Source organism: Dama dama, chromosome 20 (genome assembly GCF_033118175.1).
Source record: "Dama dama isolate Ldn47 chromosome 20, ASM3311817v1, whole genome shotgun sequence".
Classification (NCBI taxonomy): domain Eukaryota; kingdom Metazoa; phylum Chordata; class Mammalia; order Artiodactyla; family Cervidae; genus Dama; species Dama dama.
In genome coordinates this window covers 52,981,656-53,008,865 of record NC_083700.1, presented here as the reverse complement: position 1 = coordinate 53,008,865, position 27,210 = coordinate 52,981,656, and the positions used below count along the sequence as shown (strand labels likewise).

Below are 27,210 nucleotides of genomic sequence, written 5' to 3'. Positions count from 1 at the left end.
GACTCCAAGACATTTGAGTACCTGGCTTTTACAAAAAATACCGTAATGTAAGAGTCCATTAAGTGTTTCTCATATTCTTATTATTTCATGTCATAAATAGTTTTTGATCATCTGCTGAACACCACACACTCTTTTGGGGAGCTGAAGAAATGTAGTGAGTATAACAAAGTTCTGATCCTTCCAGAGACTGTAGAGTATGGAAACCTGTTACATCTCCTCTAGTAAGTGCCAACAAGAAAAATTAGGTGTGATAAGGAGATAGAAAAGGGGGAGAAGTGGGTGCTGGTGGTCACGGAGGGCCCTTCTGTTTAGATGACACTTGAGCAGACACCTGGCGGAAGTGAAGGTACAAGCCAGGTGGGATATCGGGAACATTCTGGTTAGAGGAAGCCCAGGTGTAGAAGCCGTGCAGCAGCTGTGTAGTTGGAGAAGGGCACCCTGGTGGAGCCGAGTCCACTATGGGGCGGAGAGAGGATGCAGTTCAGAGGAGGGTGCAGGCCGGTGTGCATGTGGTCTGAGGCCTTCTGGGCCACTGACTACACTCTTGACATTTAGGTGGTGGTGGTTTGTTTGTTAGAATAGTGATGAGATTTTTATTTTTCCATAAGATGACAAATTCTCATTTCCAGGAAGATACCACATTATCACAAAATATACCAGTCACATAAATCTACAGTGGAAGTCATTACTAAAGAGTGTTTCTGAAACCATTTTATCCTGGAAACAAAATGGGAAGGCCAAACACTCAAGTTCCTTTTAAGAAAAAAAAGGCACCAATTTTCTGATTGATAGTATTTTTATATTGAGATATAATTGACATACGATATTATATTAGTTTCACGTGTAAGACATTATGATTTGCTATTTGTGTATATTCAAACTTGTCACCTCAATAAGTTTAGTTAACATTCCTCACCACACACAGTTACATTTGTTTTCCTTGTGATGAAAACTTTTAAGATTTTCTCTTAACAAGTTTCAAATATACAGTAGTGTGTTATTAACTATATATAAAGAAGGCTAAGTGTCAAAGAATTGATGCTTTCAAATCGTGCTGGAGAAGACTCTTGAGACTCCCTTGGACTACAAGGAGATCAAACCAGTCAATCCGAAAGGAAGTCAACCCTCAATATTCTTTGGAAGGACTGATACTGAAGTTCTAATACTTTGGCCACCTGTTGTGAAGAGCCAACTCATTGGAAAAGACCCTGATCCTGGGAAAGTTTGAAGGCAAGAGGCGAAGGGGGCAGAAGAGGATGAGATGATTAGATAGCATCACCGACCCAATGGACATAAATTTAAACAAACTCCAGGAGATAGTATAGGACAGGGAAGCCTGACTTGCTGCAATCCTTGGGATTGCAAAGAGTCAGACACAACTTAATGACTAAACAAAAGCAAGTAGTTTTTTACATATATATATATATATATATATATACACACACACACACACACACACTATCTCAGATCACTAGCCTGACTCCTAGGCACATCTCTGGGCTCCATCCTCAGTGCATGAAATTCAGTCTTCCGCTTAGAAACTGGGTCTTCTCTTCCACCCCCAGTGCATCCTTCTGCTTCTGTGCAGCCCTAAACTATTCCAGTCGACTTCCTTTCCCCTGTCTCCTCACATTCTCTCCTTAATTTTCATCTGTGATGTTTCTACTACTGTGGTTAAAAAAAACACATGATGTGAATTTGCCAGTTTAATCCAGTGTACAGTGTAGCGCATGAGTGCTCAGTCCTGTGTCCCAATTCTTTGCGACACCATGGACTGGAGCCTGCCAGGCTCTTCTGTTCATGTGATTTTCCAGGCAAGAATATTGGAGTGGGTTGCCATTTCCTCCTCCAGGGGATCTTTCTGACCCAGGGATCAAACCCACGTCTTCTGCAGGGCCTGCGTCGGCAAGCAGATTCTTTAGCGCTGCACCCCCAGGGAAACCCCGAACTCCGTGCAGTAGTGTAGCCGGGCCCCAGAACTGCATCTTTTCAGTCCTCACAGCACTGTGTGCTTTATAAACACGGTGTCCGACACTGTTTCCACTTCCACCTCCTCTGAGGTGCTCTTTATTTGTGTATCTTTACATCTAACCCTATACCTGACATACAGGAGGTGATAATTAAATGTTAAATGGCATTTGTATTTCTTTAATGAGCACTTAGAAAGCCACTTAACTCTGTGCCAAGCCGTGTCCCGAGTGCTTTGCAAGTGTTGGTTCGTTTGATTTGCACAAGAACCCTTTGTATGCTTTGTTTCCTTTTATGAGAAAACAGAGGCACCAAGATGCTGAGAAACTCGCACATGGTTGCAGCTGATAGTGAATGAATCCATTTATAAAGGAAGAAAAAATAAAGATAGGTTCTTGAAGATTACTTGTGCTCCCTCAGCGCTCCAGGAACACCAGACAGGGTGGGTCCCCAGCGGCTGGGAGCATGGTGGCATGGAGCGTGTCGGTGCCTGAGGTCCTTTTGAAAAGTTTCTTTGTCCGCTGCCTTCCATGCCCGGCAGACACCTGTCTTCCCCAGGCCTCCTCCTACCCCGAGCTCTTTCCTGCCAGAGATACTTGAGGCCTCCTTTGCCCTCTACTCTGCTCAAGTGACTCTTGGACACTCCTGGAACTGCTGGGGTTGAGTGATAGATTTCTTTCTGTGGTTGCAGGTCACACCTCCTGGAGGGGAATTTAGCAGCTAACTCCGCATCCCTTCTCCCACCTAGTGTTTGAAAAACCAGCAGGGTTTTTCATATTGTGGCCCATAGACCACCAAGATTAAAACCACCGCGGGGTCTCATTTAACATGCCACTCTCTGGACTCTACCTTCAGTTCAGTTCAGTTCAGTTTGGTCGCTCAGTCATGTCCGACTCTTTGCGACCCCATGGACTGCAGCACTCCAGGCCTCCCTGTCCATCACCAACTCCTGGAATCTACCTAAACTCATGTACCTTGAGTCGGTGATGCAATCCAACCATCTCATCCTCTGTTGTCCCCTTCTCTGCCTGCCCTCAATCTTCCCAGCATCAGGGTCTTTTCAAATGAGTCAGTTCTTTGCATCAGGTGGCCAAAGTAATGGAGTTTCAGCTTCAACATCAGTCCTTCCAATGAATATTCAGGACTGGTTTCCTTTAGGATGGACTGGTTGGATCTCCTTGCAGTCCAAGGGACTCTCAAGAGTCTTCTCAAACACCACAGTTCAAAAGCATCAATTCTTCGGCACTCAGCTTTCTCTAGAGTCCAACTCTCACATCCATACATGACTTCTGGAAAAACCATAGCCTTAACTAGACAGACCTTTGTTGGCAAAGTAATGTCTCTGGTTTTTAACATGCTGGCTAGGTTGGTCATAACTTTGCTTCCAAGAAGTAAGCGTCTTTTAATTTCATGGTTCAGTCACCATCTGCAGTGATTTTGGAGTCCAAAAAAGTAAAGTCAGTCACTGTTTCCACTGTTTCCCCATCTATTTGCCATGAAGTATTGGGACCGGATGCCATGATCTTAGTTTTCTGAATGTTGAGCTTTAAGCCAACTTTTCACTCTCCTCTTTCATCAAGAGGCTCTTTAGTTCTTCTTCACTTTCTGCCATAAGGGTGGTGTCATCTACGTATCTGAGGTTATTGATATTTCTCCCAGAAGTTTTGATTCTAGCTTGTGCTTCCTCCAGCCCAATGTTTCTCTTGATGTTCTCTGCATGTAAGTTAAATAAGCATGGTGACAATATATGACCTTGACATACTGCTTTTCCTATTTGGAACCAGTCTGTTGTTCCATGTCCAGTTCTTTTGCTTCCTGACCTACATACAGATTTCTCAAGATACAGGTCAGGTGGTCTGATATTGCCATCTCTTTCCGAATTTTCCACAGTTTATTGTGATCCACACAGTCAAAGGCTTTGGCATAGTCAATAAAGCAGAAATAGATGTTTTTCTGGAACTCTTTTGCTTTTTTGATGATCCAGCGGATGTTGGCAATTTGATCTCTGGTTCCTCTGCCTTTTCTAAAACCAGCTTGAACATCTGGAAGTTCACGGTTCATGTATTGCTGAAGCCTGGCTTGGAGAATTTTGAGCATTACTTTGCTAGTGTGTGAGATGAGTGCAATTGTGTGGTAGTTTGAGCATTCTTTGGCATTGCCTTTCTTTGGGATTGGAATGAAAACTGACCTTTTCCAGTCTGTGGCCACTGCTGAGTTTTCCAGATTTGCTGGTATACTGAGTGCAGCACTTTTCACAGCATCCTTTTTTAGGATTTGAAATCGCTCAACTGGAATTCCATCACCTCCACTAGCTTTGTTCATAGTGATGCTTCCTAAGGCCCACCTGACTTCACATTCCAGGATGTCTGGCTCTAGGTGAGTTGATCACACCATCGTGATTATCTGGGTCGTGAAGATCTTTTTTGTATAGTTCTTGTGTATTCTTGCCATCTCTTCTTAATATCTTCTGCTTCTGTTAGGTCCATCCCATTTCTGTCCTTTATTGAGCCCATCTTTGCATGAAATATTCCCTTGCTATCTCTAATTTTCTTGAGGAGATCTCTAGTCTTTCCTATTCTATTATTTTCCTCTATTTCTTTGCACTGATCGCTGTGGAAGGCTTTCTTATCTCTCCTTGCTATTCTTTGGAACTCTGCATTCAAATGGGCCTATCTTTCCTTTTCTCCTTTGCTTTTCGCTTCTCTTCTTTTCACAGCTGTTTGTAAGACCTTCTCAGACAGCCATTTTCACCTTAAATCTGCTAAATCAACCTTCACAGATAGGGCCCCCAAATCTGATTTACAGCTTCTTAAGAACTATTGGGCTGGAGAACATGCAGTTGTACCTTGTGAGGGGAAAGAGATGAGATGACAAAGAGACAGTGTGATGCATGCTTTTCTCCACAGAGAGAGAAGGAGAATCTATAATCCTACTACCATTCTTTTTTCACTTGGTTGGGGAAGAGAAGTTGCAGATCAAAAAGGAGGGTGGGGTGGGAGAGAGATCCAAGAGGGAGGGTGTATATGTGTACGTATAGCTTATTCAGTTCATTGTTCAGCAGAAACCAACAAAGCATTTTAATACAATTATACTCCAATTAAAAAAAAAAAAAAAACTAAGAGGAAATATACATGAACCCTTCCACAAGAAGGGTTGGTAAATTGTGACCCACAGGGCAGCTGTCTATTTGGAAAACATAGCCACATTTATTTGTTTATGTTTTGTCTACGACTGCACTATACTGGTGAACTTGAGTAATTGCTACAAAGACTATACAGCCTGCAAAGCCTAAAATATTTACTATTTGGCCCTTTATGGAAAAAGTTTGTCAGGCAACTGAATACCCAATAGAACTTCCTGAAAAGATAAAAGCATTTTATCTGCTCTCCAGTAGGATTGCCACTAGAACTTGAAGAGTAGCTCATGTGATCAAGTAATGGAGATTTTCATTTTATTTAGTTTTAATTTAGCTAATAGCTACTGTAACAGATTTTGCAGAATGCGTGTGAAGATTTCAAACTGGAGTTGACTGTGAGGTGTCTTAGGTACTGTTTACTTCAAGCCCCTGGGAAGAGGGAGTCTGGAGAAAGGAACATGCCAAAAGAGTGCATTTTAGAACTTTTCATTTTTTTTCCATTGTGAGTTTTAAGTGTCAGCTGTGTGAGGATTCCCCTTTGCTGCTTATCAGTTTTTTGACCTTGGTCAAACCTTGGTCAAGTTTCTTAGCTTCTCTCTGTCTCAGTTTCTGCATTTGTAAATGGAGAGTGACAGTACCTACCTTGCAAGATTGTTGTGCAGTTTAAAGGCTTTAACAGTGCCTTGTATATAGTAAAGACATTGTAAATGCTTTCTGCTTTTACCAGTATTTCATACATTTTTACAGCTTAGTCTAGGAAAGTAATTTTTATTTTATTATCCCCCCTCCCGCCCACTCACCGCCTTTTTTTTTGTTTGTTTAAGGAAAGTAGATTTTGGATTCCAGGATAACATGACACTAACCTGGCTAGGATAGTCTGTTCCTAACCTGGGGAGACCAGCTCTGCTGCACATCCTTCCATGTACCAGTAGTTTCACCACACTTACCCTGATGGGGCCCAGCATGCGGCATATGTGATGCGGTATTGCCAGAGTTTTACTGATGGTCCCTGCAAACGTTGAAAGATGGCCACATTATTTTGTAGAAACTTTTCACAAGTAAATGAGAAATACTTAATTAGAAGCAGGACGTTTCATAGTGTTGGTGCTTGTTCCTAGGCTGAAGAAATCCTAGTAATATTTGAAAGGAAATATGTTTCCATTTTATCTTAAGACATGTGGGAGTCTCCTCACACGAGTAAGCTTGACATCACCCCTTTTATAGAAGTGTGAGCAGGGCTGGCGGGAACACATGGGGAGGTGGGAGTTGCTTTTGTGTAAATGACAACAGTAGCAGGAATCCAAAAGTGAAGAAAGTATTTAGAATGATAGCTCTGTAGGTTTTTAAATTGCGTGTTCATTTGTTAACTTTCTCATCGTCAATGTCATCTACTGATAATCCAGCGCTATGTACTTGCTATGACTAAACAATATCACTTTGTAAAACTTCTCAGAGACCAATGAATGTGGCCTCTTGAAAATCAAGTTTTAGGTGTTCTGAGACGGGAATGATGCAACAGTCCTTAGATCCATTCTCCAAGGATGGAACAACAGAGTGTTCAACGGATTTTATGTGCTTAGCAGTTGCTCCCCAAGGCTGCCTTTTTGATCTGTCAGATCATGTTGCAACACCCCTCGATAAGCAAATAATATGAGAAGAAAGCTAGATCCAGACAGTAGGGGCTATTTCATTATGCACAGAGTATTAGCCCATAGTATTCTGCTTGTTTCCTGTTTTCAAATTCTAGGTTGTGTTTGGATGTGTCTGAGATGCATTGAACCTGCTGAGAGTTTTCCTGGGCTCACTGGACAGAGCAGAAAGAATGAGAAAATGCTTCTCTCTTAATATCCTCTAGCTTGTACAGCCTCAAACTGTGGTCAGTGTAGGATGGGAGGATTGGAAGCATTGAAGTCTGGTGGGATGTGGCCCATAATGGGTTAGGTTGTCCAGTAAGCAATGAAAATTTTTCTTTTGCTGTCCTAAGTTTGATAGTTTTTCTTCTCCTTTTGTTTGAACTGTAGAGAAAGGGTACAGCTTGCAATTTACAAGGCTGTGGTTCCAATTATAGATTTCCTTGGGGTAGAAACCTTATTAATATAAATTGCAGAGCTAGAATTAATGAGTAGAAGTTATGAGAAGACTGACTTAAGCTCGGTGTAAGGGAACATTTGTTAAGCACTAGAGCTGACCAGCAGTCGGCTAGGATTCTGTTAGGACGTGCACACGGATGAGACGCTGGATGAGATGGTGTTGTGTGCTGTGATGTCATATATTTCAAAGATAGTTTAACAAAAACAAATTGCGTTAAACCCTTGATGTTATTAATACTTTATTTATAATGTTGTGTTGAAAGAATTATTTCTTTTTTCCAAAGTTGTAGGTGAATGAGACTAGCTTACTGAATGTGGCACTAATTGATATATTTGTTTTAATTATGTGTGTTGTATAACCGTCTTCTGTGCAGATTTATTTTAAAATTAATTAGCCATCCACTAATGAGAGTATACATGAATAAATTCAACAGTTACTTATTTGGGACCGACTCTACCCATCACACTGTGCTAGCCTCATTGAGGATAAAAATATAAATGAGACACTGCCTTTGCATTCTAATTGGAAAAATAGGCTTGTGTACTTGAGTCAAGACATAAATTTCAAAACTGAGAATGTGAAGACTATTTAAATCACCAAAGTTGAAGAGAAAGCCATTAACTCTTCTGGAGTAATCCAGGGAGTTGAGGTGGACTGAACTTTAAAAGACAAGTAAGGTTGGAGGGGGTGGGTACAATTAATTAACATTTATTTGGTATCTGCTGTATATGAGACATTATTCTATGTGCTTTGCTTGTCTCTATATTGCTTTGTGCTATTAACCCTTGTTCTACAGATGGAAAAATTGCTTAGGGGCAAGGAGAGAGTTATTTAGGGTCTGTGAAGGAAGAGGTGTTGAGTAGCTGAAAGTAGGGTGTGTGGGGACAGGGAACTGGGTAAGAGAGAAAGTGAAAGTGAATGTCACTCAGTCGTGTTCAACTCTTTGTGACCCCATGGAATATACAGTCCATGGTATTCTCCAGGCCAGAATACTGGAGTGGGTAGGCTTTCCCTTCTCCAGGGGATCTTCTCAGCCTGGGGATTGAACCCAGGTCTCCCGCATTACAGGTGGATTCTTTACCAGCTGAGCCCAAGAATACTGGAGTGGGTAGCCTATCCCTTCCCCTGTGGTTCTTCCTGACCCAGGAATCAAACCGGGACCTCTGCATGCAGGCAGATTCTTTACCAACTGAGCTGTCAGGGAAGCCCAGATAAGCGAGGGGAAAGGTATATTGGGTCAAAGTAACTAGTCCTAATGAAAAGCTGACTGACTCTCCAGAGTCATGTCTAGGACCTTAAGAGGCAAAGTGTTCCAGGCTGACGTATTGACTTTGGAGTGAAGAGCATTCGATTCCAGTTCTAGATTGCATAATGCACAGAAATCTCATTAGGTTGAGCATTCATCGTAAACCAAGAACACTGTAGTTAAGAGAGCTGGGTTTGCTTTTTTTTTTTTTTCTCCCACTACTTATTTGCTGAGTATCTTGTGAAGACTTAGTCTCTTCATCCATAATATGGAGGGCAGAAGTACTGTTCCTTGAGTATATGACGGTTCTGGCTTGGGTGTCATATGTGTGTGTGTGCATGCTAAGTCACTTCAGTCGTGTCCGACTCTGTGTGACCCCACGGACTGTAGCCTGCCAGGCTCCTCTGTCCATGGGATTCTCCAGGCAAGAATACCAATGGAGTGGGTTTTGCCATTCCCTTCTCTAGGGGATCTTCCTGACCCAGGATCAAACCTATGTGTCTTATGTTTGCTGCATTGGCAGGCGGGTTCTTCACCACTAGGGCCACCTGGGAAGCCTGTCATTTGTGTACAGGAGGAACTTAGTGTTAGTTGAATCTAAATATAAAATGGTATTTAAAGCAGCCACTCTTGCCCAGTTAGCCACATACCCTGCATCTATTTCCTTTCTATCCTCCTCAACCTCCTGAGTTTAGCACCTTATTTTTTCTTGCATGGACTGTTGAAGTAGCCAGCAATAGCCTCTGAACCAAGTTCCACACTTGCTATCCTTAATGTAGAAGGTCAGATTCATGTTTTCAAGTATAATATATATCATGTTACTTTCCTGTTTAAAGGCCCTCAATCACACTCCACATCCCGTAGAATGAAAAGCAGGTTCTTACCTACTGGCTCCAACTGTTCCAACATTATTCTCACCTTCTCACGTGCCTGTCTTAGGCCTCTTCTCATTTCTACCTCCAACTGTATCCCTAGTTCTGTTGGTTCAGTGGATTTCTTCTTCCTTTATTGCTCTTTATAATTTCTTGTGACATTTTTCCTTCAATTGTCAATTCAGCCAGCATTTATTGAGCACCTGATCATGGTGACACACTCGGCGTTTTCATCACCTGGGGGATAAATAAGCTGGAGTTACATCCCAATTTAATCACCTAGTGATGTTACTAGGTGTGCGTGTCACTCTTTCCAGACCACAAGCACCCTGAGAACTTGAACTACATGTTTTTACATTTCTATATAGCACTAGGCACCTAACATTAGCTGCTGCTAAGTCGCTTCAGTTGTGTCCAGTTCTGTGCGACCCCATAGACAGCAGCCCACCAGGCTCTGCCGTCCCTGGGATTCTCCAGGCAAGAACCCTGGAGTGGGCTACCATTTCCTTCTCCAATGCATGAAAGTGAAAAGTGAAAGTGAAGTCGCTCAGTCGTATCAGACTCTTCAAGACCCCATGGACTACAGCCCACCAGGCTCCTCTGCCCATGGGATTTTCCAGGCAAGAGTACTGGAGTGGGTTGCCACTGCCTTCTCTAAGGCACCTAACATTAGAGACATATAAATATTGGTTGCATAAATTATTAAATATTAGTTTGACAAAATTATTCCAACTTCTTGTATAAAATTCTTGAGGCACTGTGGAATTTTTAATGGGACAATAGCTGCTTGCTTTGTTTCTTCATCTTAGCATTTATAAAATGAGTATATCATCCCTTCATAATTAAAAATATGGGTAATAAAGGAAATAGTTATTTCAAAAAAAGTGATATTGATGTATATTATATAACTCCATCTGTTAAAAGAGATAACATTTTAAGGTATCTGTTACTTTCTGTATACATTTTTCTGTTCTATATTTTTTAAGTTGTAACTTTTATAGAAGTCTAAACTACTTAGAAATTAAAACAGCACTATCAAGTAGAGAAGATTGTCTGAAACTATTAACGAGGAAGTTAGGAATGAGTCGGGACTTGAAACAGGATGTGAACTCAAGTCTCAAGACCCAGTAGTCAGAAAATAACATGTGCACTTAAGCTTTTTCGGGTTATTACACGTGTGTCAAAAGTGTGTATATTTTCTTAATTTTAAAATTTAGTTACACTTTTAAATTAAAACAGTAATATGATAGATTTGGGGAAATAGAGAAAAGAAAAAAGTAACCTTCACACAATCACTCTTAATATCTCCCTGTCTTTCCTTTTAGTGTTTCTAAAAACATTAAGTTGTGATATACGGAGCATTTGAGATACCTTTTTTCATATTAATATAGAGTCATTGCTATTCTATGACTGTATGTCACTATGGTTCAAAATCAGGTTGTTGGCAGTGTTTTACAGTAATGCCAAGTGCTGTATAATCTGTATTGCTGATTATTGTGTGCCTGTAGTATTTCCTAGATTTTGGCATAGTTCCTTAGGTGAGATTTCCAAAATGGCTCTTCTTGTCTTTCTAATATTAAAAGTAACCAGAACCATTTGATGGAATAGTTTTTCAAAGTACAGTGTGTATTTGTTTTACTTGCCCTCTCCCTGGACATGAAGAAATCATGGCATCTTTTTAACCAAGCATCAGTTTGAACATATTACACTGACCCCAGCTTTGAGTGATTTGGACAAAAGAAATTTTATACCTATAAAAATTTTATGCTGAGTGACTTTAGCCTCTGAAGCATTATGCAATAATCTTGAAAACACTGTTGACAAGCATATGATTGAATAGAGTTTTACGCTCAGTACATACTTGTATGTGATTTAGTAAGTGGCAAGTTTATGCGTAACCCATCCCATCAGGATGTCTAAAGACTCACAGTGAGTTATAGCTGTTTACCATTGGATGACACACCTTAAGTGTTTCCTAGCAGTCTTCCCAGGCACCCATCCGAGAGGTGCAGACATGTTTCCCTGAGGAAGGGACACTGCTAAAGAGGGTACCTTATGGACTTTGAATTATCAGACTCCAGATAACCCAAGGAGTATTCTGTGACCTCAGAATATCCACAGGTCGTATAGAATAAAAGCTTGCACACGTTGTCATATTGAAAACTTAATAGCAAGAAAGCCAATGAGAGGGGTGTGAGATGGGTAACAGCTGAACAAATTTAGAATATGTCATGTGGCAGTAAGGGCTATGGAGAAAAACAAAACCCAGGAAGGGGGGTGGGTGGCTCAACAGTGTCAAGATGTATGTGTGAGAGGGCCGCAGTCAAGAGGAAGTGAACTCAGGAGCCGTGTGGCTACATCTGGAGCAGGAGTGAGCCAAGCAGAAGGCCAACCTGGGCCGAGCCTCTAGCGCAGAAGAATGTTTGGGGGCTGGGGAGCTGGCCTGATGTTTCTGGTGAAGTGGAAGAGATGAAAGCCTGATGAGATGGCTTTTACAGAGAGTAGGAATGAGTGGACAAACCTAGACACCGTATTAAAAAGCAGAGATACTACTTTGGCGACAAAGGTCCATATAGTCAAAGCTATGGTTTTTCCAGTAGTCATGCACAGATATGAGAGTTGGACTGTAAAGAAGGCTGAGCACTGAAGAACTGATGTCTTCAAACTGTGGTGCTGGAGAAGACTCTGAGAGTAACTTGGATTGAAAGATTAAGCCAGTCAATCCTAAAGGAAATCAGCCCTGAATATTCATTGGAAGGACTGATGCTGAAGCTCCAATACTTTGGCTACCTAATGCGAAGAGCCAACTCATTGGAAAAAAACCTGATGCTGGGAAAGATTAAGGGCAGGAGGGGACAGAGAAAGGGGAGACAGAGGATAAGATGGTTGGATGGCATCATGGACTCAGTGAATATGAGTTTGAGCGAACTCCAGGAGATAGAGAAGGACAGGGAAGCCTGGCATGCTGCAGTTCATGGGGTCTCAAAGAGTCAGACATGACTAAGCAACTGAACAACAACAAAGGAATGAGTGCAGGCATCTCTTTTGGGAGTTTTCCTGCAAAGGGGATCAGAGGAGTAAAATAGAACCCAGAGGAAGATGTGGGGTGATGGAAGGTTTTTTTTGTTTTTTTTTTTTGTAATATGAGCAAACTCTAGTGTGCCGTTTGCTGACAGGTAGTACCCAGTGTTGAGGGGAAGCTGGGTGATGAAGGAGAGGAAAAGACAGCTGCTGTAGGGATGGTGCAGAAGTTAGACAAAGTGGGGTCTAGGAGACAGATGTAGGAGTTGCTGTAAATAGGGGCAGATAGTTCCTCCACAGAAACAGAAGGACTGAGAGTTGGGGCATCAGTGCAGGGAGGTTGGGGAAAGTGGAATTGTGTGGAAATTCTCCTGTCACTTCTGTTTCTCGGTGAGACACAAAGTGCATGGTTTTTCAGCTGCGGGTGGGCAGGAGACTACTAAAGAGAGGGCAGCATATGTATGGAGTCACCTAGGGTGGGGAAGTGGGATGGACTGATACATCTAGTCAGATTGCCGAGGCTGACCCAAGGATCCACCTGAGATAAGTGGTCATGAGTATAAAACAGATTGTGTTGGTCTCCGTGAGTATCTTTTTCTCCAGCCACATTTAGCAGCCTGGGTACAGGTGCAGAATGAGCAGAGATTAAGATTTGTCACGAGAGCTGTGGTTTTTCAGATGGGCAGGATGAAGAAAGAGGGGTGAGGGGAGCAGCAGTGGAAATGAGGAAGGAAGGCAGTGTTTATAAATAGCAGGTGTGTGGAAAGAGAGGATATGAGCGGCTGAGTGACAGTGAGAAAGTGTAGGATCCATGGAATTTAGTCCCAGTGGGATTAACAGATTATTAGAGTGAAATCAAAGGGAATGCTTTGGAAAATTCAGTTTCAGAAGTGTTTAAAAAGCTGAGTAGAACTTTGTGATTGATACAATGTGGGGAGTGAGGGAAAGAGTGAAGTCAGAGATGATGCTCAGGGCTTAGCTTGGGTTGACTTGATAAATGTGGTTTCCAAGCTCAGGTGTTCACAAGGCCAGGCAGGTAAGAATATCAAAAAATAAGGAGTGGATGGAGACTGTGGGCACCTGGCAGGCACGTGGTCCTTCTGAAGGGGGGCAACTCAGCTGTAGTTATTATTACCCTGGGTGTGTGGATCCCAGACTACTAGACCTTTCAGTTTTGAAAAGGTAGAGTCAGGATTTTGCTCTGCCATTTCCCAATTTATAAATGCTGACTACTTTTTGTTGTTGTTGTTAACTAAACAACAGTGGCAAATTATATTTAGACCTCCAGACCACCACTTTTTCTCTTGAGGATATTCTTGTCAGGGAAATAAAGTTTTTACACATGGAATTGCATCTGTGTATCACCTTATTCAAGAAAGAATTTGAAGCCACAGTGGGTGGAGGCAAATGAAGTACTGAGTTGTACCCTGCAGGCCCCGGCCGCTAGTGCAGTTCTGAGAAGGGGCCTGGAGAGGTTGCAGGGGGCTGACCAGCCTCTTGCTGATTGTGTGCTATCACCCCAGGCCACAGGCCTTGCCCTCAGGCATGAATTCTTTGTGGTTTCCATCCCATTAACCTTGAACAGTTCCTCTAAACATTATATTTAGCTTCTGCTTTTCATTTCCAGACTGATAACTGAGCAAAGTGGTCATTGGCCCTAATGAGCCTTAGCCAAGAGAGGCAAGGCCACGCAGGGGTAGCCCCGGCTGTGAACTGGCTCTGGTCACTTCAAGCCTCTCTACGAGCTGTTCTCAAGTCTTAGGCCATGCCCTGCTTAGGTGGTAGAGTGATGTCATGGGAGGGTTGGCTGCTAAGTTCTGCCCAGCGGAGCAGCTGCCAGGGAGGGCAGAGCAAGGCTAAGGTCTCACTCCCATTGGGAGTTGGAACCAGGACTTTTGTTTCTTGTCCTAAGCCTGTCCTTAAGTGTTTCTTCTGATGGTGCAGTGGGAGAGAATAGAAACCCAACAGTTGGTTGAGAGACGGGTTCCTCGAGGATAGTGGCTGTGGTCATTGGCTCAGTGTGTGTGATATTCCCATGATGCGCCAAGCTCGGGCCTGAGCCCCAGGGACACAAAGGTGAACAGGGCAGACATCCCTGCTGTCATGGTGATTTGTCTCTTGCTTCTTTCTTTCCCTTCATTCATTCATCCTCAGAATTACTGAGTGACTGCTGCATGCCAGGCCCTGAGTTGGCTACTGGGAATGTAAAAATATTAATGTCAGTCTGCTCGAGGGTAAGCAGACAGATGACAGTACATTTACATTTACTCTGTGCTTGAGATGGCTTGAGAGTTCTGTGCATCCACACATGGTGTTCAGTGATGAGGAAGGTGCTGAAGAGAAGGGCACATCCCCTGCCCTCAAGCAGTATACAATCAACTCAGGAGAAGAGAAGCCACTGTGTTGTACATCCAAAAGCACATACCGCTATTTAAGTTTTTCAGTATTTGATCATTTTTATCTCAGACTCCAGGTATCTTTGTATTCCCAGCAGAGTACCTGGTGCTCAAGTGCTAAATAAATGTTGGTTGAATTAACAAACAATGAAGTGTGTTGCAAGACAGAAATTAATGTCACTTTAGCAGAGAGCAAATTCATTTGACCCAGATCTGGGACAGTAGGTAGCAGTTCCACAGGAGAAGAAAGGAGATGGTCAAAGCCATTCCAAGCACCAGAAATGGCCGGAGCCACTCACTAAACCCAGGAAACCACAGGGAATTCTGTTTGGTGATGAGCACCAGGCTTGTGGGGAAATGTGTGGTTGTGAGAAAAGGTGGAGGGGCTATGTCAGCTGAATTTAGACTTCAGTTAGTAATCAACAGAGTTCTTAAAGAGAACTCTCTTTAAGGTGTTCCAGTGGGTACTTTCACAAATTACCTTTGATGGCAGTGGGATGGGTGGATTTGGGGGGGTTTACAGGACTTCCCTGGTGGCTCAGATGGTAAAGTGTCTGCCTACAATGCAGGAGACCCAGGTTCAATCCCTGGGTCAGGAAGATCTTCTGGAGAAGCAAATGGCAACCCACTCCAGTATTCTTGCTTAGAAAATCCCATGGACGGAGGAGGCTGGTGGGCTACAGTCTGTGGGATTGCAAAGAGTCGGACACGACTAAGCGACTTCACTTTCACAGGATCAAGATAGGGATTTTTTTTTCCCAAGCGTCACTGAGATATGAGTTTTTTGTTGGTTGTTTTTTTTTTTTTTTTTAAATAACAGAGAGACCCAAACATGACTGGAGGTTAGGAAACAGGGAACAGGGAGAAGGGGGAGGCTTTCTGAGGCGCACGGTCACTCTGAGATGGTGAGATGAGTAGCATGCCTTTTGGAAACGTGGTCTGTGCAGGGGTGGGGCACCCGCAGCAAAGCCCCTGCTGGAGAGACGTGCTCCTGGAGGAACTGGCCAAGGCTGCAGATTCTGGGCCTTCAGGGCCACTGTTAAAATGGTTCACCTTGGGGTTTCAGCTGGGCAGGGGGACAAGAGAGGAAAACCGGAAGAGCTCATGCTACCTTAACCTCCGTCCCCACCACCCTCCGCCCTTGTATGTTTCAGTGTCTTAACTTGTTGCACCAGTAGTGTAACTGGAATACTGACAACTGGGCAGAAATTGTGGGACACGGAGCATTCATCTCTTAGGGCTTTAATTAGCTCCTTTGTCACATTAGCCCGTCAGATCCTGGTCAGCACTAGCAGTCTGTGAATCCATCATTGGAGACATCAGGGACTCTGGAAGACCTGGGTGCTTTCTGAAAGCTGGGCCAGCCACCCTCCGCCAGCATCCGGCTCAGAGAGGACATCTGGGCCTGGCAGAGTGTGGCTACTTTGATCTATTGCTTGCTTACTCGTTGTTACTAATACTTCGCAGGTAAAGTTTATAGGGAAGCACGTCGGCTAGTGTAGAGCGTGTTTCATGCTAACCCTTTCCCCCCTGTCAGTGCCGAAGAAAGTAGGGCACGCAGTCTGAACAGCAGCTGGGCGTGCTGCAGCCTGTACCTAATTTTGCAGGTGGACTTTTCTGTAAGACTCCCAAACCCGTGAATGCATATTCTTGTGTGTTCTACATATCTTGCTATAAAGGAAAATGATCTCACAGTAAGCCTTAATAAGTTAGTCTTCGGGGTGGGCTGTAGACGAGGTAGACTATGTAATGGAACCCTTTCTATTTCCTGCCATTAGTCACTGAAGGAAAACACCCACATAATAATAAAAATAATACCTAACATCTGTTCAGCACTTGAGAGCTCCCTGATGCTGTGTATATTCACATCCAAATATCAGAAATCATATACGTTATGTTCTACTGTAAACTGAAGAAAGAAAAGAGAGGAACTGGATATATAGGGGACTATGTTAATTGAGGTAAGAATTTTGGTGGAGGGCAGGCTGCTTCTGTCTTCTTTCAAGCCTTGACAGGGGAAGCAGTAGTGTGGATAAGAATCATGGAATTAGACAAACAAGGGTTCACTTCCCAAGCTACTGAGTGTCTCTAAATCCCAACTTCCTCTTGGTAAACTAGAATGAGAATTCCTTTCAGAGTTGGTATCACAGTGGAGAGGAATTGGGTTTATAAAGCTTGCAAATACAACCTGAACCAGAGAGGTGCAGAGACTGATAATAAATACCAAGAACCCCTTACTTAGATTGTATACTGTTAGACCTGGGCGTCACTGAACATCCCTCACCCTTTGTCCTCTCTATTCAGACGGTCACAGTTCCCACCTACGTCCCTTGTCTCTCTCACTTATGTGCTCTTTCTGTCTGGGTCCCCTTGGTACTATCTTTGACCTCGTCTCCAGCTGAGTGATGGCAGGAACCTCCCAGCCTCTCGTTCTCCCCCTCCCCGCCCACCACGATGTGCTCACCACATATCTCATGTCCCATGGTGTGACTGCTTTCTAAAGCTCTGTTTCATGTTACTGTGAATTTGTGTTCTCTCTCTATTGCCTGCTAAGTAGAACCAAATTCCCTTTGGAATTCAGCGTCCTTGGAAATCTAGCTCAACCATAACCTTTGACTTTATTTTGCGTGACTGATGAGTACGAACTTTTTGCTACAGTCACATCAGGCAGCCTAAGCTTAGACGTTCGATGAACTCAGACCTACCATTGTGCCTTTGCTCAGGCCATTTCTCCTGCCTGAAAAGCTGCATACAGCATTGTCTGCATTTTAAAACACATGTGTATGTATGCATGTATCATTAGTCATGATAGAAACATGAGGGCTTAGAAACTCATCTTTCATCTAAAACCTCATGAGGAACTTCATATCTTGACACACATCCCTCAGCTTTCCTTGGCCTTGATAATTTTCTGACAGCATTGGGATACATTAGCTTCATAATGGTATCACTACGTCCTTGTAAGGATAGTACGAAAGTATTGAACTGCAGAGGAAGATGTCTTTTGAGTTAGGGCATTGGAAAGAGCAAAAAGACAGTAAGTTTCTGGGTTATGTGCACTAAAAAACATTTTTTCTAAACTCCTCAGAGAATCCTTATTTTGCTGTTGTTGGTATTTACTGTCTCCCTTTTTTTGTTGTTGTTTTTGTTTATGTGTTGCATATGTGTCCAACTCTTTTGCGACCCCGTGGACGGTAGCCCACCAGGACCCTCTGTCCATGCGATTCTCCAGGCAAGAATACTGGAGTAGGTTGCCATTGCCTCTCCACGGAACCTTCCCTACCCAGGGATCGAACTCACATCTCCTGCATTGCAGGCAGATTCTTTATCACTGAGCCACCTGGGAAGACCTTTAACCCTTTTCTTAGATGGTGTAAGCACATCTTTCTCAGACATCAGTGAAGACTGTTTGTGGAGCCCAGTGCGGGTCCTCGTCTTGTCTCTGCCAGGACCCTCAGCCACTCAAACCATAGCTTCTGACCACAACCTCTGGTGGCGAAATAGGTAAAAAGGCACTTAAGTTCACTCCCCAGGTTGCTTCCCCTCGTTTTTCTTTAGGTATAAACAGGTATTTCTTGGACATATAGACAAGTGCTATTTTGCTTGGTCTTTATAATTGAAATTATTCTGGTTTGTTGAGACACTTTACCTCACTTTATAAGGAGAAGCTGAGAGGGGCATTAATGGGACAATCTCTCTCTCATGTCACACCTCATCCGTGATGAATTCCATTAATCTTTGAAATTCTCTGTCCCATCTTCTAGAGTCTAGTTGCCTCATCCATGGCAGGTGATAGGACCTTAAATATCCCAAGATTTTTTTCCTTTTGCCAATTCATTTCATCTGTTAAGAGTGGAAGAGACACCTTAAGATGGAAAACACTGTTCTTAAGAGGCACAGGCCAAGTAATAATTTGTAGCTGCCTAAGAGATAGCAGTCACAGTTACAATTTTCTTTTTTTTGGTCCAGATTTCTTCTTAAAGGTATATGAAATGGGGGTAGGATCTGGTAGCTCTTGTAGTGTAGCCCACTCAGTAAAATTGCCTCTTGTCTAGTTAGATAAGTGCCCGTAAGTCATAGTAACAATTAAGAGACTGCCTTCATTTCTAAGAACATCTCTTTAGAAACCGTAAAGTCATCACTTGGTAATAAGTGATTTAAAATGGGGCGTAGGAGGAAACATTTTCTCCAGTTTTTATCTCAGAACATATGGTATATTCACAGCCCATAAATTCACAGTAACACAGCTCATTTAGTAAAAGGAAAATGCTTATCAGGTTAACCAGGTCAAATACAAATATGCATATACAGTATAGCTTCAGTGTAAAATGAAAACCATACATGTAAGTATAGTAAAAAGCAGAGGGGAACACCACAGATGTATATAGTGATCAGAAAATTATCTGATTTCTTTTACTTCTTTTTCTGTGTCTATATTGTCTAGCTTCTCTTTGGTGAGTGTTATTAACTTTATAAAGTCACTTTTTAAAGATTATGCCAAGTAATGACAGCTATGTACCAATTTGGTGTTTAATTAAATTTTTTTAAAAGAAGAAAAATGAAGGGAAACATGTGGCATAAAATGTGGGAGAATAAGGGATTAAATACAACCTGTTGGATATAGTAATTGTTCACGGGGTCGGATTTAGAAGCCTCAGTTACCTGGACAAGTTACCAAGAAGCAAAGTCAGTCATCTGGGTAAATTAATTAATATATAAAAAGTGCTTAGAGAAATTCCTGGAATATGGTTATTTCACTGTTGTTATTTTCATCATGATCACCCCTGAACATTAGCACATCTTATAACAACTCGAATAGGTTGTTGTCATCGTTGTTTAGTCACTAAGTCGTATCTGACTCTTTTGTGACTCCATGGACTGTAGGCTACCAGGCTCCTCTGTCCATGGGATTTCCCAAGCAAGAATATTGGTATGGGTTGCCATTTCCTTCTCCAGGAGATCTTCCCGACCCAGGGATCAAACCCGCATCTTCTGCATTGCAGGTGGATTTTTTACCACTGAGCTACCAGGGAAGCCCTTGAATAAGTCACTGTTCCCGTGCTTAGTTGCTCAGTCATGTCTGACTCTTTGCAACCCCATGGACTGTAGCCTGCCAGGCTACTCTGTCCATAGGATTCTCCAGGCAAGAATACTAGCTGCTGCTGCTGCTAAGTCACTTCAGTTGTGTCTGACTCTGTGCGACCCCATAGATGGCAGCCCACCAGGCTCCCCCGTCCCTGGGATTCTCCAGGCAAGAACATTGGAGTGGGTTGTCATTTCCTTCTCCAGTGCACGAAAGTGAAAAGTGAAAGTGAAGTCTCAGTTGTGTCCGACTCTTAGCGACCCCATGGACTAAAGCCTACCAGGCTCCTCCGTCCGTGGGATTTTCCAGGCAAAAGAGTACTGGAGTGGGGTGCCATTGCCTTCTGTAGGGAATCTTCCTGACCCAGGGGTCGAACCCAGGTCTCCTGCATTGCAGGTGGATTCTTTACCGTCTGAGCCACCAGTACTCACTAAATGATCGTTGGGTTAATTTTCCAAGATCTTTCACAACCCTGGTTCATCTAATAGTTTTGCCAATTTGGCAGAACACGGCATGGGAGATGTGATCTGACAAGTGCAAAGATTAGAGGGACCATCTCCTCTTCTGTCCTGAGCATTGTCCTTCTGGTAATGTTTGTTTGGGGCCATGTCTCATCTTTGCTCATTTTGAGCCCATTTATGAAAACATCGCAGTGTTTCTCATGGATGCAGTAGCTGTTAAGCCAGTTCTCTAACCTTAATCTATGCTCTTCAATTATTTGAATTAAATATTTAACTTGATCCCTGCTAAATCTAACCTATTTTGTTTTGACCCAAGGTTCAGACTGTTGATATGTTTTTGTTGCTAATTCTTTTTCTGTTTCGTTCTTGTCCTCTTTAGCTTTGTGCAATCAAAACTTTCTCTGCAACTATATTATTGATTTAAAATGTGGGACAGGACAGAAACAGGATATAGAGCCCTGGGCACTGGCATTCAAGACTTCCCTGTAGAAAAAGTATAGGTTGGCATAGATGGACATCTAAGCCTCTCATTCTCTGCTTTCTTCTTCTTGTATTGTTTTTAATACTAACAGAATTCATCTATTTGGTTTTTTGGCTAATGACAGATAAGGAGCCACAAGTTGAAGAGGGAGAGAGAGTTCTTAGAGATGAGTGGGCTGACCATAGCCTGAAATAATGGTCTGATGCCTCCAGAGGAGACAGAAAGATGAGGCCGGAGGGATACATGACATTTAGGGGGTTGGAGGATCTCAGGATGGAATTTAAACTATGGCAGAAGGATCCAACTGTGTTACACATTACACAGTGAAGTCACTGAAGGGAGTAGATGATAAGGGGACTGATCTACACCGATTTGGATCTGAGTGGAGACTGCAAGACTAAAGGCAAAGGAAATGCATGAAAGCACTTCATCAACTCAACTTGAAGAACATTTCCCATGAGGGTGAGGGTATAGGTTAATGAATCTGAAACCACCATATATATATTATATATACCTATGTATATGCAGAGGGATGTGTTAGGCGCTCAATCATGTCCAAGGCTTTGTGACCCCATGGACTGTAGCCCACCAGACTCCTCTGTCTGTGAGATTTTTCCAAGCAAGAATGCTGGAGTGGGTAGATGTTCTCCACCCTCAAGGAGGTGGGTCATCCTTGCCACTCCCCCAGTGTGGGATTTGCAGGGTAACTTCAACAGTGTGGGAAAGAGGGAAAGAACTGACCAACACCATCTGAGCCAGCTGGGCACACTTGGCAACGACACAGCGACAAGTCACTGTAGTACTTCCACTGGATACGGCATGACGAAAATGGCACTTTACCTCTGGGGTGTTCCTCCCCCAAACCCACAATTCCAGTGTAATCCCGGAATCCTGAGAAAAATGAGACAAATCCCAACTGAGGGATGTTCTACAAATCTGTGACCAGCACTCCTCAAAACTATCTAGGTCATCAAAAACCGGAGGAGTCTGAGCAACAGTTACCACCAAGAGGAGCCTAAGGAGACAATGCTACTATCCGGGATCAGAGAAAGAACATGATGTAAAAAACAGGAAATCTGCAAAAAGCATAACCTTTAATGAATAATAATGTATTAATGTTGGTTAATTAGTTGTGACAAATATAATACTAATGTAAGATATTAATAATGGAGGAAACTAAGTGTGAGTTATATTCTCACTCTTGATAGTAGCCTCACAACATTTCTGTAAATCTGAAACTATTTTAAAATAAAGGGTTTATTTAAAGAAAGAAAAAGGTGGCAGGACTGCAGAAGCATTGCAAGAGTTCTTGCACGCCACACCCCATGAGCCTTGGGGCCTTCCTGTTGCAAAATCCCTGTGTTGATTGATGTTCTTTAGGTTAGAGCTGAGTCACCAAGCAGAGGGTTCAACTGTTCTCCACACACCACTGTAACTCAGAGTGGTTCTCACTACATTTTCTTGGTCAGAGCCAACGCTTTGATATTTCTAGCCCTGGACTCTGTATTCAGTCTGTCATCCATTCAATCTTCCTGTGATGTAGTTTGGCCTAGTAGTCCCAAAGTCAAAATTCAGGTCTTTGGGAGCCTTTCCTCACTCCTTTTACCTCCTGGCAGAATCTCTGGCTTATCCACTTTTTCTTAACATTTTATTGTGAAATATTTTTAGAGTTAAGAAACTCACAGGGACTTCCCTGGCGGTCCAATGGTTAGGACTCTGAGCTTCCATTGCAGGGGGCGTGGGCTCCATCCCTGATTAGGGAACTAGGATCCCACATGCCGCACGGTATGGCCAAGAAATTTAAAAAAAAGAAAAGGTCACAAAAATAATACAGAAATTTCCCAAATACCCTGCACCCAACTTCCCCTAATGTCAGTCTTATGGAATGCAGAACAATTGAAGAAGCCAGGAAATTAGCACTCATGCAATACTGTTAATCTATAGACATTATTTGAATGTTGCCAGTTTTTCTGTTGATGTTCTTTCTCTATTTCAGGATCTAACCCTGTATCCCACATGGCACTCCTCACCCTCCTTCTGTGATAGCTTCTCAGTTTTCCTTTGTCTTTCATGACCTTGACTTTTTTGAAGCATATTGGCTATGTTATTTTGTATGTTATCCTTCAGTTGGGTTTTCAGCTCTTATGATTGGATTGAAGTTATGCATTGTTGGCCAGAAAATCACAGGAGTGTGTTCTTCTCAGCCCATCATACCCAGGGGCTACGTGAAGTTGACACATCTCATCATTGCAAATGTTAACTTCAATCTCTTGGTCAGAGTGGTGTCTACCAGGACTCTCCACTATAAAATTACTACTTTTCTGTTTGTAATAAGCATCTTATAGATACTTTGACACCATGCAGATATTCTGTTCCTCATCATACTTTTGCATATTTGCCATCCAGTCCATGATCCTTGCCTGCAGCTGTTAATTAGGTGGGGTTAGTCACAGTGCCCAGCCTTCTTGTTATGAACTGCTATGTGCCTGGTGCTGTGCTTCGCTCTTGAGTTCACCTTTTCACAATACCCTCTGAATTAGATAGTTTGTCCCCAAGTGTTGTCTTTTCTGCAGAATCTTATCCAGCCTCTCCGTGTAGACTGAATAGCTCTCTTTTTCCTATAACCTAACAGTTTGCCCATCTGCCCCCATCCTTCCCCACCCTCTCTGCTAATTCTGGGCTTTCTCTCTCCTGCACTAGACCTTTGGTCTCTTATCCCTGCATCCCCAGTTGTGTAATGTGTGTACTACCAGTCACATTGTAAGCGCTTAGAAACTTGAATGAAATAATATGGTTTTAGAGCCTTTATAACTCTGGTTCATCCTCCCTGGCATGTTACATTGTTCTGTTTCACATCCTTGTAGTGACTTGTTTAGTAACTAAGCCATATAAAGTTCACAATCGATTAAAAATTGGACCTTTTTTTACAGGCACTGCTGCTGTTAAGCCAGGTATACCGAACTCCATCGCTCTACTCTTGAATTTTTAAATTAAGTTCAAGGCTTTGGGCTGATCCCTATAAATACCATCTTGTTTGTTTAGCCTGTCTTTTCACCACTGGAGATCTTTCTAATACCTGATTCTGTTCTCTAGCCCATTTGCTATCTTTTCAGCTTTGTGCAATCTAAGCATTTTCCTCCTTCTGAATGATTGATAGCAGTGTGAGATGAGATAGGACCAAGTATACAGAGATATTGACATAGCACTCTTCAGGTACACTGGAAGACTTCTCTGAAAATAAAGTAGACTGTCTCTGGTGTTCTTACTACAGAAAGGTAAAATTTGATGAAACAAAGTTGATTTTAAGTACATGTCTTTTATGATCTTTCCATGATGTCTATTTAATTTTTTATTTCACTCATTCATTAATGAAACAGATACTTATTGAATATCTACTATAGGACAGACAGTGCTCTAACTTATAAGCCTTTGATGTGAACAAAATATATGAGTTCCTGATTTGTGGATAAAAAGCAAACAAAAATGTAAGCAAGAACACATTTCAAATAGTTATCAAAGCTATGAAGATGATAAAGCAGACTGGGACCTAGTCAGGAAAGGCCTCAGTGAAGAGCTGATAGTTGAACCAGGATCTAAATGGTAAGAAAGGAGCTACGAGAAGATCTGGGGGGGAAATAGTTTTGTAGAGGGAAGAGCAAGTGCAGAAGTCCTGAGGCATGTGTGATTTTGCCATACTCAAAGAATAGAAGGTCAGTCAGTAAGCTAGAACAATGTTATAACTTCCAGGTACTTGAATCCTTTCCCCCCGCTAGAAATCGTCTAATTTTATGCTTAAAATTTGATCTTGTTTGCTCAGTTAGACTGGAAAAAAGTTCGAACAGAATTGCAAGAAGAGAATTAGTGCCTTTCCCCAGGAACAGAGTATCATCTGAAAATAAAAACACAACAAAATGTTGGAAATTATAGATGTTTGAGAGTTGGGAAGAACGCTCCTATCTCTCTAAGTGTACATTTCTCCCTAGGGTAGATACAATGACATTTCCTAAATAGAAAACCCACTGGACTATAATGGGTTGTTTTTTTAGATGTATTAATATCTGTTGTAAAATACTGCCTAGAAATATGCACTTGGCTTTTAGACTGTGGATGTTTTGATGATTGCAGACTTGATATAAATCAGGCAATGTAAGTTGTTTTCTTAGTCTTTTCAGTAGAACATAATGGAAAAAAAAATTTATTGGATATATATCTGGAATAATTTCTTGGTTTGGATTGTTGTGTTTTGATATTTGCAAATAATCGGTTTTTTGAGTTTTTGATAAATTCTTTCCAAATTAACTTCAGATTAATATATGCTTAATGTTCCTTCATAACTCTCAGCAGAGCGGTATATGCAGGGAGCAGAGGGTTCCGTATCTCCGTGTCATCTCACCACTTATCTGCTCTCTGTCCCAGAGTAAGCCAAGTATATAGCATTCTCAGCACTGACGGCACACGAGTATGAGAGGAAACACTGCGACGATGAATGGAGTGTGGGGTCCAAAATGTCTGGGTCTTGTTTATCTCTGAGTGTTAACTTTCAGAACATAGGAAATTCAGATGGTCACTTATCTTGAACATTCTTTTAGATAGAAATTTAAAGAGATGTAAGTTAAATCTTTTAGTCAATTGGACAGAGTCAGACTCTTTGGGGTTCAGAGGTAGTTAGTACAATTAATGATGCTTCCCTGGTGGCTCAGTAAAGAATCCACCTGCAGTGTGGGAGACCCAGGTTCGATCCCTGGGTTGGGAAGATCCACTGGAGAAGAAAATGGCAATCCACTCCAGTGTTCTTGCCTGGAGAATATCCAGGACAGAGGAGCCTGGTGGGCTATAGTCCATGGGGGTCACAAAGAGTAGGACACTACTGAGCAACTAAACACATGGCATAGATGGGCTGAAAGTGAATTGAAAACAAGGTAAACAAGTCAAAAAAGTGTACAGTAGTAAGTAAGCTAAATGAGAGAAACATCGTTTACATATAATCATTATTTGGATGCGAGTGACTTAAGTGTATTTTCACAAAGGCAGTCACAAGTCACTGCTTAAATAGTTGTCTCTTACCTTCCTCCAGGATACAAGGTGTTCTGTGTATTATATTATAGCTGAGGAAGCTCTTCGGTTACATGTTAGGGAAGGTTCTGTTGAGCTCAGAAAGAACCCTCCAAGGACTTCCCTGGCGGTCCAGTGGTTTAAGACAGCATGCTTCCAATGCAGGGAACGTGGGTTTGATCCCTGATCCGTGAACTAAGATCCCATATGCTGCGTAGCACAACCAAAAAAAAAGAACCCTGCAGTTGGCAGAAACAGCACCCTACTCCCTGCTACAAGCTCACGTTCTTTCTCTGTGAGCCCCAGGACCCAAATATGTCCTCCTTGCTGCCCACCCATCCTCGGTGAGTGCATCGGTGGGCGTTTCGGTGAAGAGTGTCAACTGACTCCTGCACCTGCTTTGTCTGAGGACAGATAGGCATGCTGCATAATTAATAGCTCCATGTGTGATAGTATAGTGAAAATGTTTAAGGAACCAAATTATTGCATATATTGACAAGAGTTTTAAATCTCTGTTTACCCGCTTGACAGACTTGGTATATTTTCTTCAAGCGATTATTACAGGCAGACAGCTTAGAAAAAATTCATGGCCACATGGTTGTATCCCAGATACCTTTTAAATTTCGAAGGCAGCTTAGGTTAGCCATGAGCAAGCTCAGAAGACTATATATAAATATATGTATTATATAGAAAGTTTTTTTATGTAGTACATGTATCTTCTAAGAAGCATATATGCTGACTTGAAATTTTTATATAAAGCTGTATCTCTTCATTGTTTCTTTGACTTATCTTTAGTTTCTATCTTTTATTTTACTTTGATTTGAACAGGTTTGAACTGCATAGTCTTAGATCAGGTTGTCTAATGCCATCATTATATGGGAAAGCAGAGATCCAAAAGATCTGTGTGACTAGCCTGAATCACATGGCTAGTGGCTGAGCAGGACCTAAAGTCCAGGTCTCCTAATTCCCCTCTTGCTTCATGCAGGCTGATAGGAAAGTCACACCCTGGGGCCTGGAGAGAGAGAGCTATGAAGAAGGACTCGGGGTGGGGGAAGCTCCTGTATGAGGATCAGGCTTTACCTCTCCAGGAGGCCAGGGATGGCAGGAGCTAAGCAGAGTGGTCAGGACCCTCACGAGGTATTAATAGATTAGCATATAGGACTGAGTCCAGTCTAAGAATGGAAAATTGCCATACCATGGTAGTGATGATAATAATTACTCTTTTACTTTTTGGATGTCTCTTATGCACTGTTGGGCTGTGCATTTTATTGTAACATATTATTTAATTTTCATAGTAACTTGTGTAGAAAGGGACTATGTTCCCGTTTTCACAGAGGAGGGTGCTGATACTCAGAGTTAAATGACATGCGCAAGGTCACATAGCTCGTCTGAGAGAGAATGCC

General features: G+C 42.3%; 1 protein-coding gene and 1 non-coding gene across 9 annotated transcripts in view; both read left to right on the top strand.

Annotated features, from left to right (window-relative positions):
- LRRC8D (leucine rich repeat containing 8 VRAC subunit D) overlaps positions 1 to 27,210 on the top strand; it is a 130,840-nt gene that overhangs the window by 56,043 nt on the left and 47,587 nt on the right. The gene's annotated exons all lie outside the window — the stretch shown is intronic.
- TRNAC-ACA (transfer RNA cysteine (anticodon ACA)) lies at positions 15,258 to 15,330 on the top strand. Its single transcript has one exon. It is a non-coding gene; the product is annotated as a tRNA-Cys (tRNA).